We start from the raw sequence: 18,264 nt of genomic DNA on the forward strand, positions 1-18,264 counted from the left end.
CACTCTGGCTGACCTGGTGGGTCAGGCTCGCCCTGGCACCCATCCTCAAGCACAACCACTCACAGGGCAGTGAAGGAGCAGTGCTGACAGTCCCATGGGTGGGAACATGAGTCATGCTACTGCCATCTAGACTTGAATTTGATAACATCCTCCCCATCCAAGATGTTTACCCCTCATGTGTCACACACTGCCTCTGTCTGCTGTATTGTCTGTCTGCAAATGCATCCTCTCCTATTCAACTTACCTTCCCACACATACCTATCTCCCTTCCCCTACATTCCACTCTCACCTTAAAAAAAAAATGGGCACCTGTCCCAAAAAAATATTGCCATGTACATTGCTCTCCATTTTGCACACATGTTCAGTGCACACCACTAATTTGGTCTAATTGGCTTGACAACACAGTTATGTTGTCTTCACCCCTCTCTCTGGGGTATGAGAGTCCAAATTCTTTTATAAAATCTGTCAAAATGCACAGCTGTTGCTGTACAAGATATGGATAGCTATGGTTATTTCATACAGTCTTCCTGCAAATCCCTACTTGCCTTTCACTATGTTTTTCACCCTGCCTGTTTCCATTTCACCCCTTTCTTATCAGCCCTTTTTCTTTTCTTTATATATTGTTTTTAGCACGGATTTGCACAGAGCAGAGTACCGCAACACTTGGCTTAAATGAGCTTTAATTATTAAATGTGTTTAATACACTCTTAAACACATGTATAAAATAAACACCTCCGCCATGTTTCAAATCCAGGCCCCTGTCGCTTACATCCCACTCCATTAACCCAACAGACCACACAGATCTTCCTTAAAACAGCTGTTTTCAGCACAATATAGTGCTTGCCACCTACAGTCATTAAGTGTGTCTCGAACTGGAATAAAGAGTACTGGGAGAAATTGGAGTGTACCCTGGACTCTGGTAGAGTAATACACCACTAGGCAGCCAAAGACATAATAATGGAAGTAAGTGAGGCCTGTGATAGGTAGTAAATGTGCCCTTTTATCAGCAACATGTTGAAAAACACCTGCTAAGGCATCAATGGCTAATTATATGTGCATCTGGGACCCTGGTACAGAAATACCACCATAGAAAGCAATCCACATACTTATGGATGCAGACAATGTGTGTCACAGCCTGTATGTCTGTGTATATATGCCTTGCAAATAGACTAGATGCAGCTGTAGCTCAGTCTGTTAAACACCTTATATACCATACATTTTGCCACAATCCTGAGTTCAAATCTAGTTTTATGATGCAGTTAAATTATATTATTGTGAAGACAGCAAGTACTGTTTGAGTTTGCAATCCTTATCCCTACACCTTACTGCTAATTAATGAACTGCTATCCAGTTTTACAAGTCAAAGGCCTGCAAGTACGGACACACCACACATATTTGTATAGCGTAACTATATGTTGCCCACTACTCTATTATTGGCACTGTTGCATAACATATGTACCTTACTCACATGCCTCGGTTAGACTGTAAAAGGTACCCTTACCCTGGCTCCACCATAACTACAAGACCAACACAGCCGCCACAGTTACACATACAGCTTGTTGTTTTCAAGAGTGTTCACACTCTCCCTATGTGTTCTAGGCTGCAGCAGCAGCAGCTGCAGCCTGTAGCATACACACCTGTATATACAGGTAGCTGCTACAGACCTACCATACCTTTCAACCCCTAGAACAAGGAATCTGGAAACAGCTGTACTGACTGGGGGTGCACAGTCCCATAGATAGGGACATGTTTTACACTTTACTCCTACAAAGATAGTAAATTGATAGAATAACAGTTATTACATTAGCATGTATATACTCATGGTTATGATGTCTGACACTCAAATATGTGTCTTTCATTACTGACCTCAACCCACAATGTTTGCCAGTGAAATGCCAGATGACCACAATGTTATGGGACACTCACCACACATATGAGGCAAAAACTGTGGAGATACTGCATATATCTTTACAGCTGATAGCTATGGTACCTACCCTCTGCAATGCTGTAGTCTCCATACCTCAGTAATGTCCACCAGGACAGCTAAGAAAGAGGCCCACATCTACATGAAGGCCTTATATGTTGCACTGTGCTGGCATATCATTGAATAATGATAGTGCACTTCAGCTGTTATGGCTGCATTTAGCATATTAGAGCCACAGATTGGTGCAGAGACAATTGCCTGCTAATGAACAGCACCTTAACTCATTTCCTCCAGTACAGCTGTGTTGAGTGTGTACCTTTGACTCCCAGTGGGTATGGCTTGAGCCTTTAAAAAAATGAAGTTATCACCTTGCAGTTTTAACAAATACTCATTGACAGAGGTCAAATATGAATACAGTTGTGTTTGCCATCATGTATGCTTTAAGATAAAATGTTATGATACCTTGTATGTAGCATGGTTTTGGAATTATTAATGCAAATATGAGCAAGCAATATTTGATGCCTACAGGTGCAGTAGGAGGTAACTGCAGAAATGCCTGGAGGTGCACTCAACTGTAATGAGTTAAAAAGGCAAGCAGCTGGTTATGGGGAACAAGTCTGTATGCCACTTAACTCACACAGACAGCGTATTCGCATAGGAGTACCAGAAGCAAAGTTTAACATAGGGGTACTGCAGTCCACCAGGTATGTGAATGGTATCTTCCTAAAACAGGATGCAAATAGGAGGATGAAGGTATGGGGAGTAGATTACAGCAGTAAGGCAGTCTTAGATCTATAGTAATGACATGTCATTGATACTCTGCTGTGCTATACCTACAGGCATGCCTCTCATCTGTCCCTGTTTTTCACCTACATCTTATCTCTGTCCCTCTTACTCCCTCCTACAACCGATGGCTGTTGTAGGAAAGCAAGTGAATGACATGTAATACATAGTGACAATAAGTAAGGGTAAACACTCCTGTAGCATCAAACAATGTACTGTAATTCACCTCCTCTCATTCTGTTAATGTCTCACATAAATAGTTCTAACATTTTAAAAGTGTCCCTGAATATCGCTGATGTACTCTGGGTATGTCCCTGATTCTGTTGACATTTGTCCTGGTTTGGATGAGAGCTATGTCTAACATACCTGTCAACCTATTACAGCAAGAAATCCGGTCAAAGTTATAATTAATGGAGGGACAACAGCCCAGAATGAGGGACACTATTTATATATTACTCGTAATAAGTAAAAAGGTGGATAGAATAACAGGTTGTGGATTTTACCACATTATTTCAATGACACCCCACATCTGCACTTAATGCAGCACTCCAGTTCACAAATATATGTTATTTAGTAGGTTATACATTAAAAAAAATGTTTATGAATTGCTTTCTCAAGGAAAATGGAATTTATTACAGTGAGGATTGAACCAGAATGACTGCTTGTAAAGCAAGCACTCTAAGCACTACACTATTGCAGCACTCTAAGCACTACACTATTGCAGCACTCTAAGCACTACACTATTGCAGCACTCTAAGCACTACACTATTGCAGCACTCTAAGCACTGCACTCTAAGCACTACACTATTGCAGCACTCTAAGCACTACACTATTGCAGCACTCTAAGCACTGCACTCTAAGCACTACACTATTGCAGCACTCTAAGCACTACACTATTGCAGCACTCTAAGCACTACACTATTGCAGTACTGCTTCTACTGAATGAATCTTGCTATTTACCTTCTTGTGCCATTTATGCTAGAGTATGCATAGCTAAGCAATGGGCAAACCCACGCAGCTATGGTTAAATTTAATCAGTTTGATAAAAATAAATTTGTAGTGTTATTTTCTCTAAGATAGGACAGATTTCACTTATTGCTGTGGATTTCTGCATGCATCTGTACATTTGACAGAAATCCTGGCATGTTTCTGTTGCTATGAGCATAGGATTTTCCTGGAAAGTGAAGCTTTGACCTTTGCAATGGCTGTGGGTGTGTTTTGTCCTGCAACATGTCACATCTGTACACTAAAAGTCCCACTTTGGGAATTTGAAAAGGTGGCAACCCACTATATGAGCGGTCTCGCTTATTGTAATTGCTGAAAGGCAATTCTTGAGTGCAGGGGCATGTATATTGTGAGAGCTCAGCTCTCAGACACACCCACTGCACTTGTCCGTGCTCCATGTCCATTTAGGAGCAGAGGCAGTGTGCCTTCATAACTATGCATGGTGCACTGCCTTGCTGCTCTTAAATGGTTGTTTCCGTGCAGGAATAAGGTATTCCTGCACAGATGTTTACTGAATCCTGGGGTAAATTTTTTCCCTGTGGTAGGTAGTCTGTATTTCTTGTACTCTGTAGTAGGGTCTATGAAGGATAAGGTGGAGAACAAGAGTCAGGTAGAGTTAAATGTGTTTAACACACTTAGAAATGCATACAAATGCATACACAAAGTGTAGCATGCCTAAGTGCACCTGAGGTATGAGTGGTGATGATATGCGTTCATAAGCTAAGCACAGCTTACCCTGACAATTCGAATGTATTTAAATCTTCAAGAGGGGGTAAGCATGCACTCCAATACAATTCATAGAATTCAGCATGGCAGAGCTGTAGTCACAGAAGAACTTTCAAATCAACCCCAGCGTATATCAAACATAAATCTTACATTGTCAGACTGCCACTTTAAGCTTCACAGATCACTGTGCATACATGAAAGTCCATGAAAAGTGTGAATAAAATAAAACTGTTTATTAATAACAAGGATAATGAAGAATCATTAGGAAAAGGCAATTGCCAGTGCAAGTCAGTGTAATCTGTTCAAAAACAGTCAATCTTTAATGGTAAGACATGACAATTTTTTACTATTTGTTGGAAAGCAGATAGTAATGTGTAAGGTACCACAGGAAACAAACTGAATAAAAGTGCCATTTTCAATGCTATCTACATGTGTCAGCTGTCTTAATGCTGTCATCAGTCTGTGACATTTGAAAATGGGCAAGATCAGATTACTGACCTCATTTAATTCAAAAATTGCTCATATCCATGACCCACTTCATAAACTGGCTACCACACCCTCACTGTAAACAAAGTAGTCATTAGTATTACTCTTGAACCAGTGGAGTCAAATGTACAATTCAGGACTAAAATGATAGCAACATTGATGTGATATTTTACTTCAATTAAAACATTTTACGCAAGACTGACAGGTGCCCCTTTCTCACAATATGTAATTTTAGGTTAAACTATGATGCAGGCTGCAGCTCCAGGGAACCCGCCACAGAAGAGACAACTTCAGTCATGAGGAGAACCATATTTGTATTGATGCTCCGAGGACAAATACAGAATAACATTTCGGAAAAGGGGAGCCAAAAAAGCAGAAAATAGATAGATACAGAAAGAGAGATAGCTAAGGCAGGAAATCATGTAGTAGCTCACCTAAATACAGTGGGGTGAAGGAACTGAACCCTAGCAAGGTGCAGGAAAAAGGCAAATGAGGTGATGGGACATGCCAGGACAAAGGATATGCAGAATGCAATTATCTGTAGTAGCATTGGTGATGGTTCTTCTAACACTCCAACCTTTAACTCTAGATGAGGAAGAGCGTCTCTCTATAAGTCATTGTTTGCTGTAGCATAGACTAGATCCAGGCCTGCTGAATCTAGCTTTATTTGTATGCTTGTTGTTTGTTTATTTCCCTGAAACACTAATTCCACCTAAAACGCGGCCTTTTAGTACTTCTGTGGATCCCTAGTGATATCTGCATTGCTTACTGTACTTATTTCCTTGTTTCACTTGAAAGAAAGTTACTGTTTGTCGTTTTTGCATTTAAGTTACCTGTAACACATTGCATTTAAGTTACCTGGCACTTGCTCACTAAAGCAATTATATAAGTCAGCTCTAAAAAATTAAAAGCACTACACCCTCACAAACTCCCCTTGAGTACCTTGTTCCCCATTGGCCCTTTTTTCAATTATAAAGGAATTCCCAATACTATTCTAGCATGTCCAAAGGTCAGTTGTCAATCTCCTCTCCGGTCCAGCTGGTGAATCTGGGAATCCTGAGGCAATGTTACAACTGCCTCATGTACACAGACAACCCTCTCCTCCTCCCAACAAATTCCAACACATGTGAGAGATGCAACCATATAGCCAAACTGGAGGCTAAGCTCTCTCAACTCAGTACTGGCATAACCAGTCAGGAGGAGAAGGAAACCACACTCACTACAATTCCAGTCTCACATAGACCTACCACGACAACAAACCAAACACATAAACACACAAAAACATACTCGGAGGCTCTAAATAACAATCTGCCTAAGCAGCAGAGACCTCCAAAGCAGACACCCAAGCAACCGCTACCCCAAAACAAAACACGTGCAACACATAGCTCACAAAGCCAGTGTGCCGAACAGTCACAGCCCTTAAGGCTAAACAACACACGTGATACACTTGTAATAGGTGACTCTATCGTCAGGCACACTGACGTCCCGCTCACCAGGCTGAACAAGGAGAAGGTCACGGTGAGCTGCCTGTCGGGCGCTAGGATCCGCCACATAACACAAGCACTCAGGTCACCCAAGGCAAGTACAAATATGACTCAGTCATTGTCCATGCTGGTGTGAATGACCTGAGACGTACCTCCCTGGACTACATGAAAAGAGACATAGAGGAGCTCTCTGAGCATGTAGCCCAGGCCGGTATGACCCTGACCTTGAGTAGCATCTTACACTCACCAAGAATGATGCCACAATATGAAGACAAGATGATCAATTTCAACAATTGGCTTAAGTGTTGGTGTCATTCAAAGGGGATCCAATGCGTGTCAGCCTGGGATGACATGCTCGACAAGCCACGATGCTTCGCTAGGGACGGCTTGCACCTGTCACCCCTGGGCTTTCGGATATTGGCAAAGGCTCTTGCTACCCCCATAGTGCCTTTTTTAGGCAAGGCTCAAAAGACAAACCCACCTCCATAGGTATCACAAGGGATAAGTAATGCTACTCAACGCCAGAAGTCTAAACCTCAAGATGCATGCACTCGAAACTCTCCTTAGCATGGAGAACATCGATATCTGTGCAGTAACAGAAACCTGGTTCAAGGCTCCCGAGAGCACCCCAGCACTACCAGGTTATACCTCATACCATGCTTTTCGGCCCCAAAACTTGGACCGAACCACAAAAGGAGGGGGAGTACCAATATTCGTCAAAGATACCCACACCTCCAGGTTGGTGGCACAGCACGAAGCATCAGAGACTATCCATGTGCAACTAACTGTGGGTAATACTGCCTTCCAATTTATAGCCTGCTACAGACCACCCTCCCAAACACAGGAACCCCACTTGGCCTTCCTGAGAATACTGGAAAATATGAAGGTCTCTCCAAACACCATTATATTGGGCGACTTCAACAACCCAAACATAGACTGGGAGCATTACTCTAGCTCCAACACCCTAGCCCAAAGGTTCCTAGAATTTATAAACTCAAATGCTATGGAACAACTTGTTACCACTCCCACAAGAGGGGAAAACATACTGGACCTGATCATCACCAACATGGGGACACTATGCTCCAGACCAGAAGTGTATCCCTCACTGGTAAGATCAGACCATAAACTAATCTCACTGGATATTCACATCCCGACCCCACCCCTGCCCAGAAAACCACAGTGAAAAACTTCTCTAAAGCAAATTTCACACACCTCAAAACCGAGGCGAAATCCTTCAAAGCCCCCGGGCCTGTGGAAAATACGGCAAAGACCACAGAATCCTTTATAAACGCATTCTATGAACACCTTCAGGAATGCATGGATCATGCAATCCCAAATAAAACCAAGACCCAATCCTTCAAAGGCAGACATCCTGTCTGGTGGACCCAAGCCATAAACAAACTATACAATAGAAGGAGGAAGCTACTACATGATAGAGCAAAATCCCAAAAAGGGAAGGCATCTCTGATCAGTATTAGCAAAAAACTACGGGCACTCATAAAATCGTCTAAGGCCAGCTTCGAGAGAAAAATTGCACAGGACACTAAGGATAATCACAAGGCTTTCTTTAGTTATGTTAGGAACCTGGGTGGAATTCCCAGATATGCTCAGAATTAGTCCAAAATGACAAAAAATACACAGAGCCCACAGACATTGCCAACATCCTAGCTGACAGGTTCAGTGCAAACTTCTCCCCCCTCTCCCCACCAAAAGGGCAAATATCTATCCCAACAGAGTGCTGCCCCCCTGACATTTCAGATGCTCAGGTAAGAGCCGCCCTCTCCAAAGCAAAAAACACAGCATCAATGGGACCAGATGGTGTCCTGGGCTGCATCCTACATGAACTCCAAGAAGAGCTAAACCCAAACATAAAACTACTGTTCAATCTTAGCCTTACTACAGGATATGTACCCAAAGAGTGGCGTACAGCAACAGTGGTCCCTCTCCACAAAGGTGGTGCCTCAACGGATCCTGGAAACTATCGCCCCATAAGCCTGACTAGCTTGGTCTGCAAAGCTATGCAAAGGATCATCATGGACCTCATAAATAAAGATATTGGGGACCTACAGACACTGGATCCTACCCAGTTTGGCTTTGTTAAGGGCAGATCCTGCCTCTTAAACCTGGTCGATTTCTTTGAAACAGTCACCAAGGCCATTGACGAGGGGAAGGTGGTCAACACAGCCTACCTGGACCTCGCAAAAGCCTTCGATACAATACCCCACTCGGGCATTATAGATAAGCTCACCAGCTTAAATATAAACCCCTATGTCACTAGATGGGTTGCAAACTGGCTCAAAGACAGAACCCACATGGTTAGAATTGCTGGAGCCATGTCAGACTCCAAACCATTTACAAGTGGCATCCCACAAGGCTCAGTCCTGGGACCTCTCTTGTTCGGTATATATTTCTCGGAGGTACAGGCCAACACGGAAGGACTGTGGCTGACCAAGTTCACAGATGACTGCAAACTGGGTGCCATAATCGACTCTCCAGCCGACACAAGCTTCCTCCAAAAGGGCCTCATAGAAACAGACAACTGGTGCCAGAGCCATGGCCTCAAGCTAAACGCCAAAAAGTGTATAGTCATCCCCTTTGGCAAAAACAAAGTGCCCACAAATTACCACATAGGTGGTAATCCATTAAGTACAGAAGAAGTCATTAGGGACCTGGGGACCCATGTTGATAGCAATCTCTCATTTTACAACCACGTGGCCAAAGTGGTTAGAAAAACATTTTATATAGCCCACCTAATCATGAAGGGATTCACATCTAGATCAGGGGAGGTCATCGTACCTCTTTACTCATCCTTCATCAGGCCCATAATTGAGTACAATTCCCCTTTTGGGATGTACCTTACCAGACACCTGCAGCAACTGGAAAGACCCCAAAAGTACCTCACCAAGAGGATCAAAGGGCTCAAACAGATGCCATATGCTGCCCGGTTAAAGAAACTCCAGCTCTACTCAGTGGCATACTGCCTGCTCAGAGGCGATCTGTGCCTGATGTATAAAGCCATGTCCAACCCGGAATTAATGGACATGCTGCACCTCAGAAAATCCAAATCCCATCGAGCTACGCGCTCGAGAGACTTGAACCTCAGCACTGAAATAAATAGGACATGCTGGAGGGACAGATTCATAACCCAGAGGCTCCCTTCACTCTGGAATAAAATCCCAGTCCAGGTTAGGCAGAGTCCCACATTGACTCTCTTCAAGAGGAATCTTGATGAGTGGATGGGAGATCATAGGTTTATCCCGGCTATCACTTCTGTGTCACTGTTAGACAGAGGCACAGTATACTAACCTCAAAAAAAGGCATAGCAAAATTAATTTAAAATGGGTGGCGAAAGCCAAACACACTCTGGCTAGGCTTATAAATGCCCTAGGGCAGATAGCCTAGTATGAACCTATGAACCTATGAACCTAAGAGGTGATGATTTGGATGTAGGTGAGAATGCTGTTGGAATCATTAGAGGTGGTGCTGACACCAGTACTTTCAAATTCTTGCAACAACCAAAGCAATCTGAAAGGTCAGTGCAGGTCATTTTACTGCATTGTTGTACTATGCATTTTGAATAACACTATCTGCATATGTCACCCTTACATGTTCCTTCATCAGGTATGTTATCAATGTCAGATGTGGCACAGAACCTATAGGTAAGGCATGGTAAGTATGATCATCCTTATATGTTAAAATAGTTCCACCTGTCACAGATCACATTAACCATGTCTTCACATATTTCTTCACAGGTTCAGTACCAGAAACAACCATATCCTGTGCTTTACCACAGCAGGCTGATGTTTACTGCACAATGACTGTCAACAATAATGTCATAACTCTCATACTCATGACATCACCTGAGGACAGTGGCACACAGCCACCAAGTCTACTAGCAGGGTCCACTTGTACCACAACAGGTTAATAACCCCATAGGTAGTGATACAGACTCACACACTCAGCAAAATGAGGTCTTATCATTAATGGGGGGAGGGGAGGGGATCATGCAGCTCAACGCCTGTTACTTGTGGACAACCTGAACACCTGGATGATGGCATAATGATTAAGGTCTTCACCTCAAATACACACTGTACAAGGTTCGAGCCCAATCTCTGACCAATGACTGTATGGAATTTGCATGTTCTTCCTGCATCTGTCTGAGTACTTCTCACCACCAAAAAAAAAGAAATCTGCTGAAAATTTCCACCTCAAACTCACCCAAGAATGAAGTTGTGTGGGCAGTGACACAAACTATAAATAATGCCCTATAGGGCAAAGAATTGTACAGAACAGCCTTTTTGGTGTACAGTCTCCTCTAGATAAGAGAACATGGATCTCAGACTGCTTTCCATGTTAGGATTAGCCACTTTACAGTGTAAAACTTGGCTCTAGGTGATTCAGTTGAGTTAATTAATGTCACCAGAAATGGGCATGGGTATTTGTCTGTGATAAGTGGATTGACTGCCCAGCCTACTTTGACCTATGCCAGGGACCCAGGCTAACAGTGGGAAGGGTGTATGTGCTCCTTTTGTCCAGTATGTACCTGCCATAAAGCCTAGCATCCCTGGGTCAATAAGCTACTGGGTGGTCAGTGTTCAGTTGCCCAGCTCAGGTTACTTGGGATAGCTCTGTTAAGAGAATGTTGGACATAATACCAATCAATCTGCCGAACATAAACTAAGGAATGGTACCCTCAATGTAGGTTTACTGACAACATGCAGCTTGGAAGTGGATTACATGATGGTAAGGAAGAGACTGGGCATCACACGTATTCAGGAAACAAAACTGAAGGGTAGTGCAGCAAAGCCACTTTTCTTGAGATCCAGAGTCTACTTCTCAGGAGGAGGATAGACTAGAAATGGTGTGGAAATTCTGGGGAGGGAAAGGATTTAGAAGACAGTGAATGAAGTCATCATAATTACTGATAGACTCATGGTAATGGGATGCCAGTGGAAGGACAGAGCACTGTTCATAATATCAGCCTGTGCCTCACAGCAGGGTTGTAATAGTTTGGAAGAGTATATTCACACAGACGTTGCAGGACCTACTACATAAAGCAATACAACTTGAAGTGGTTTGATAATGAGTCACTTGAATGCAATTATCTGGACAAACAAAACAGGATATGAGGACTGCCTCTCACCACTTGGGTGGGGCAACAGGTATAAAGAAGGAAAAGCCATGCTAGACTACTCTCTGGCAAATGGCTTGATCGTGACCAACATACGATTCAGCAAGAGAGACAGTCACAAGATCACATACAAAAATGGTCAGCATGTAAGTCAAATAGACTTAATTCTAGCAAGGAAAGGACATTGGGAAGAATTAGTGATTTCAAAGTCATCCCCAGTGAAATTGTCATCCTACAGCATAAAACACTGGTTGCCACAGTCAGCTGCAAGCAGTGGTCAGAGAAGGCTCTACAGTTAGCATAGACTAGACCAAAGAACTGGAATTTGACTGGAGAGAAACCATAAGAGGTCAAGGGATGACTCAGCGCTCTATTACCTTAGGATGTAGAACAAATAGATGGAGGTGAAGAAGAATGGCAACGTCTTGAAACAGCACATGACAGGACTGTAGAAGATATGTGGCCGAGCCAGGTATGGGAATAAGGGACATAAGAAAAGCTGGTGGTGGAATGCAGACATCCAGGAAGCCATCAAAAGAAAGAAGGAGGAGTGTAGGAAAAAGTGGGAGATGGAAAAGACAGACCAGGCTTAGAAGGACTACTGGTTGGCTGAGAAAGGAGTTGCAATAGCAAAGCACAAAGCGTCAGAGGCATTCCACCATCTTCTGGAAAGTCACTCAGTGGATGTCACAAGGAAACTCTATCAGGTTGCAAGGCAAAGACAGAAAGATAAAGAAGAGAGTCAGACACCCTTCACAAGGGAGGCCAGCAATAACCTGCTCACCAGGTCACAGGACATCAAAGGCAGATGGAAAGAGTACTTCCAGCAGCTTCTGAATGAAGAAAACCCCACATAAGCTGTATTGCCCCAGACACAGCCTATGGTGAGGAAAGAAGAGGAAACTTCCATAGAAGAAGTAAGAACAGCAAGCACTAAGGAAAATGAAGTTGGGGAAGCAGCAGGCTCTGATGAGGTCAGAGCAGGTATGATCAAGATGTTGGCTGAGATAGGGAATAAATAGCTCCTGAGGGTACTCATAGCAACTGTGGAAAAAAGTGAAGTATCAAGCTCAGGTCACACTGCATGGAAGTCTTGGAGAAGTTGATTGATAAATGAATACACAGAGTAGTAGAAAGTAAGATGGGAAATCAGCAGTTCAGATTCAGATCAGGATGGAGCCCAACCAACCCAATGTTTGCAGTGAGACAGATACTTGAAAAGAAGCTAGACATGAGGAAGGAGTCCAATTGAATATTCCTAGACTTGGAGAAAGCATATGACAAGGTCCCAAAGAAAGTGATTTGGGCAGTCCTGTGGTGGTTTGGAGTCCCAGAAACATTGGTAGAATTTGTGCAGGTTATTTACAAGGTCCAAATGACTCAAGTACAAACAGTGTTCATCCTCATAGAGGGGTTCCCAGCGGGAATGGGAGTGCTTCCGGGTTCATCTCTGAACCCACTGCTGCTCATACTGGTGATGGACTACATTAGTAAACAGGTTAGAGGGGACAGATTAACAATGTTGTTGTATGTAGATGATTACAGGCAGACTCTGACAAAAACCTCAGCAAAAAGTAAGGGAATGGAATGCATAATGAAAGTACATGGGATGAAAGTGAGTACAGATAAGACAGTTGTAATGGCAGCAAATGGGGGAAATCAGACGAAGCCAAGAATTTAGATAGAAGGGAAAATAATGGAACAGGTTAACAGCTTCAAGTATCTGAGAGGGGTGGTTGAAGAGAAGGTAAGTCTGAATTAGGAGGTCAGAGCTAGAATCAGAGGGGCTGCAGCCAAGTGGCTCAGAGTTTCAGAGGTAGTGTGTAACAGAAGAATGCCAACAAAGTTGAAAAGTAAGGTGTAGAAAACAGCGGTGAGACCAGTACTACTGCATGGTACAGAAACATGGGCAGAAAATGCAGAGCAGTTCAGGAAGCTAGACATGATGGAGATGAAATGTCTGAGACAGATGATAGGATGCACACTGTAGTACACATGAAGAAATGAGGGCATCAGAGCAGAAGACAGAGTAACGATAATTGTCGAGAAAGTCAAAGAGAACAGCGTACAGTGGTTCAGGCACGTGTGGAAAAGGAGAAGACAATCTCATGAAGAAGATTTTGGACAGACAGGAAGAAGGCAAGAGGAAACAACAGCATCCAGTAAAGACATGGACGGATTGTGTGAGAGAAGACCTGAGCCAGTCAATCATGACTGTCAAAGAAGGTAGGAGAGTACCACTGAATTGAGAGAGAGAGAGAGAGAGAGAGAGAGATGGCAATAGTTGACAACACTCTAACTTCATGCTGAAAATGAGAGAAAGGGTGTTGGTGATAATGATGATTATGGTGATGATGATGATGGTGGGACTGGTGAGGTCTACAGACAATACCATGATGATTATCCTGCACAGTAATGTTGCACCCATGGCATCCATGTCATCCTCCATGTGTACACTGGTGAAGGCTTATCAGGCACACAATTGGGGACACAAGTGGATGTGGCTGGGGAACTGTTTGCATGTGTAGTGGATGAGTAGGTAAGATACCACATGCATCTTAAAAAGTGCTGTTGGCACTCATGTAGATTCGCCCAAGAAAAAGCCAGTCAGGATGCAACAAACTTCCAAACCAGGTAATAAAACTGCTCAGTCAAAGACTAGGTCACATAGAACAATTAGATCAATGTTAATAGATTCCAGCACTTGCTTGTGATCTATGGAGTCATCACACACACTCACCTTAGAGCGACATTGTGTTTGACATATTACAAAAATAAGTCACATTTTAAACATTATTAACAAGGAAACGGTAGTCATCCACCTATAAATTTCTTCACATGGTTGCTAATTCACTTCTTAGTGGAATCTAAAAAAATAGTAAAGAAATAATACCACGAGTATAAAAAAGTGCAAAATATTTGTCAAATACAAGCAATTTCAACAAATTACATGTCATCACAATGTAAACTGGATAGCAATGCAATGAAAATCATCAGTACAGTGTAGCACTTGCTTTTACAAAGAAAAAAACTGCCAGTATAACTAGCACTTATGGCATTTATCCCTTAGCACTGTAGAAATAATAAATGTTAAAGTTCTGAATCTCAGTATATTTCATTTGTCAAAAAAAAAATAATGTCTAATGGACATTGTAAGTTGACCATGCAGCACAGACAACAAGTAACAAGAAACACTGCATGCATCAAGTATTATCTGTGTGACTTTTTTCTTCACTATCATTAATAAATATCATGGCCCATAATTGTGGACAAGATCCTGTGGCTTTGTCTGCACAGCCATACACTGTGTGTGACTCTGCCACAGGGATTGCAGTACTACTGCCATTAGCTGGCCACCATCACTATGGTCAGTGGTGGACGGAAGGACAAATTGAGCTGCACTGCCACTATGTGTGACTGGCTGCAGCAGTTGCACATCACACCAATGCAGAATCATGTTAAGCAGAATTCAGCAGGCAGTAATCATCCTGCATGCATATTGTAGGACACCCCCCAAACTCATCCAAGCAATGGAAACTGGCTTTAACTAGACCATTCACTCAATAACTATCCATGTCTGGGATGGGGAGGTGTTCAACTGCTCCTCAGTGGCCCCCAAGGGGAATTATGAATGGGTGTCATCAGCTAGGGATCCATTGGGTAGCCTGTGTCATCTGGAAAACATAAGAGAGAGGGGCCAGCATAAGAAAAAAAGAGGAGCAATTACTCAATGCTACCTATTCTAATCTAGAGATACCAAAATACTTATGGTTAGGGACAGTAAAATGCCTTGTACTTTCCAGCTAGATGACCACATGGAATTCCACCATGCAGGAAGAGGTGGTAAAGTGAGCTTGTGCACCACATATAGTAATCATGGGCAATGCCTGGATAGTGGGCCGACAGGTTGATAATGCACCATCATGTATCATACACTAACTAGCAGTTGGAATGGTAGCCCTTCATGTGTCTCCTAAAGTTTTATTGTACCCTGTGTATTCCACTGTCAAATTATATGTATGTATGTTTTTTTTTAATTACAGCTACAGTATACTTCTGTTTTATTTGATGTTATCTAATTCTCTGAAGCTTTTCTCCCCAGGCGTCCATTAAAAATGGTTATTTATTAGCCAGTTGGGAGTTTACTGGAAAACAAATGCCAATAAATAAATAAATAAAATAAAATGTCCTTTATATGGACAGATGCATTCAAGCTGTTTTAGTAAGTATTGTTCAAGCTGTGGCCTGAACAAATTAGGAGGAAGTGACAGTCACAGTTTTGGGGTCAGTACAAAGAAGCTATGTCTGGTAGAGTACAGTTTGAGAAAAGGAATATGCAGGAAGGGACCAGATCTGGTTTGGCTTCTTAGGTTATAGGTCTGCATGGCAGTAAAACGTTTGGAAGAGAAAGAGGATGTGGTGTCAAGTTTAATTAGTTTGAAGAGTAAGAAACCGAGAAGATTTGCTCTGGCCTGTACTGGAGGAGTAAGGCGATAGTGTTCAGTTCATTATGAGTTACTTATGAATCAGCATATTTTCTTGGAGAGGTCTGAAGGGTGGCAGTGTTTATGACAGGGGCTGATGCCTTTTCCTATATCTGCCACGGCTGGGTATGAGAGAAACTGAGTTATGTTTTTGGCCCAGAAAAGTAGACATTTGATCCTGTTCCCAACTTTTCTATGTGCTCAGTAAAGTTTAGCTATTGGCCCAGCCAGATCTCCAAATACCTAAAGGAGATGCTTGTTGCAGTGGGTTTGTAATCGCAGTGAAGGATATAAAAACACTGGGCAAACTGGATAAACTTTTAAGGGTACCAAATTAAATGGACTTTGCTCTTTTTGGCATCGAGCAGTAGTTTATTGGAATTTAGCCAGTGGTGTAACTTAAGAAGTTCTTTTTGAAGTTGAGTTTCAGTTGTATGACGGGAGGGATCAGACTTACAGATGACCATGAAGACTGCATAAAGAAGTCTAGGTGAGACAGGTGCCATGGAGTTTTTTTAATAAAGACTAAGAATAGAAGCGGTACTAGAATGGAGCCTGCAGGACTCCAGAGTGAAAACGGGGACTGTTGGAAGAACTGGATGAAGTCTTTAAGGTTTAGGCAAAAGTGCTTATTCCTGGCATCAGTCAATAAAGTTTACAACTGTGTTACACTTGGTTTGTTTTTATTAGTATTTAGATACTGTTAAACTTCCTGTGCTGTTGAAAGCCCAAATAAAAGATTTAAAGACTTAATTCAACCTTTTTTTTATGTCAAAGGGCTCAACTAACACTCTTACTAACAAAGATAATAAAGGTAAAATACCTGGCCCTGATGGTCTCCATTTGGAGGTCTATGTAAGGTGGGGAGGATCATTTTATAAAGCTCAGTACTAACTTTGCAATCTGCATTTTGCCAACATTAGATGCCATCACATCATATTGTAGTAGAACTCCCCAAGTGGGGTAAAGGAACCCCTTTTGCTCAGCTCACACTGCCCACTTTCAATTTTAAACCATGATTATACGATTTTCACAATATTATTGGGTCAAAGGCTTGTTAAGGCTCTTCTGTACTTTGATTCACCTGGATCAAACTGACTTTATTTCTGTTCATGCCAATTTTGACAGCTTGCTAATAGCTTTGCTTATAATGCAGCAAAAGGTTTGATAGAATCAGTCGGGTATTTCTATTTAAAGTATTGAAGAAGATGGGGTTTCCTCAACTAACTATATCTTTCATCTGAGTTTTATACACAGGGTCCTCTATAAGGATTAAGATGGGACAGGGTATTTCATTAAGAGTAAATTTACAAAGGGGCACTAGACAGGCCTGCCCACTCTCCCCTGCTGTTATTTGTATTACATATTGACCCTATGACAGAGAACTTGCATAATGTCCTTGCACTAGGCTTTACCCTTGGAACTCATCAAGTATCCTTATCATTATATGCAGGTGACTGTTACTATGCCTACTGTACTCAGAGTTCATGTAAGAAATGACCTGTAAGGAGCTGACCACTTATGACCTGCTATCCCATTACAAAAGTAACTGCTCCTAAACACAAAAATTACCTATACCTGTGGCAGTTTGCAATTTTCCATTCTTTTTTTAGATTCCAGTTGTTGGGGATCATTATATCTTTGAATTTAAATACTTCCTTAACCCTAACTATAAATAATATAACATTGGAAGCAAAAGAGTATTTTCAACTATGGAGATGTCTCAAGGTAGATTTTCAGGTTATATGTTACTACTCACAACCAACTGACTTTGTGTAAACAGCTTTTATTTGTAGGTAGTATTTTGTGTTTGCTCTCTTTTTATTTGAATCTTAGATGTGTAGTTTTTGTGGTTTTCTTGCTATGTTACTCTATTCTAGACAGAGGTTTGTAACTGATGTAACTGGATTTGATATTTCAATGTTGTTACTAATTTAGCATGTATTAGTACTTCAAAGAATCATTTTGAAAACAGAGAGAGAGAGAGTGAGACAGCCAATGCCAGGGCTTTTACTGGGCGAATATATTCCACCTGTGTACATGCAAGCAATGATACCCTTTTAGGATGGGTTTTAGAGGAAAATAAAGGACCTCTCAGGGCCTACCCTCTCCTGGAAGGTCAATTATTCCTCTGTAACACCAATCCTGGAAAATATTACTGCACTTAGATAATGGACTCCCTATTAAATTGCTTTATATTTGTTTTATTTATTAGAATATACACATATTTTTATATTTTGA

Source organism: Protopterus annectens, chromosome 4.part0, assembly GCF_019279795.1.
Source record: "Protopterus annectens isolate FY-2018-M chromosome 4.part0, PAN1.0, whole genome shotgun sequence".
NCBI lineage: Eukaryota > Metazoa > Chordata > Ceratodontiformes > Protopteridae > Protopterus > Protopterus annectens.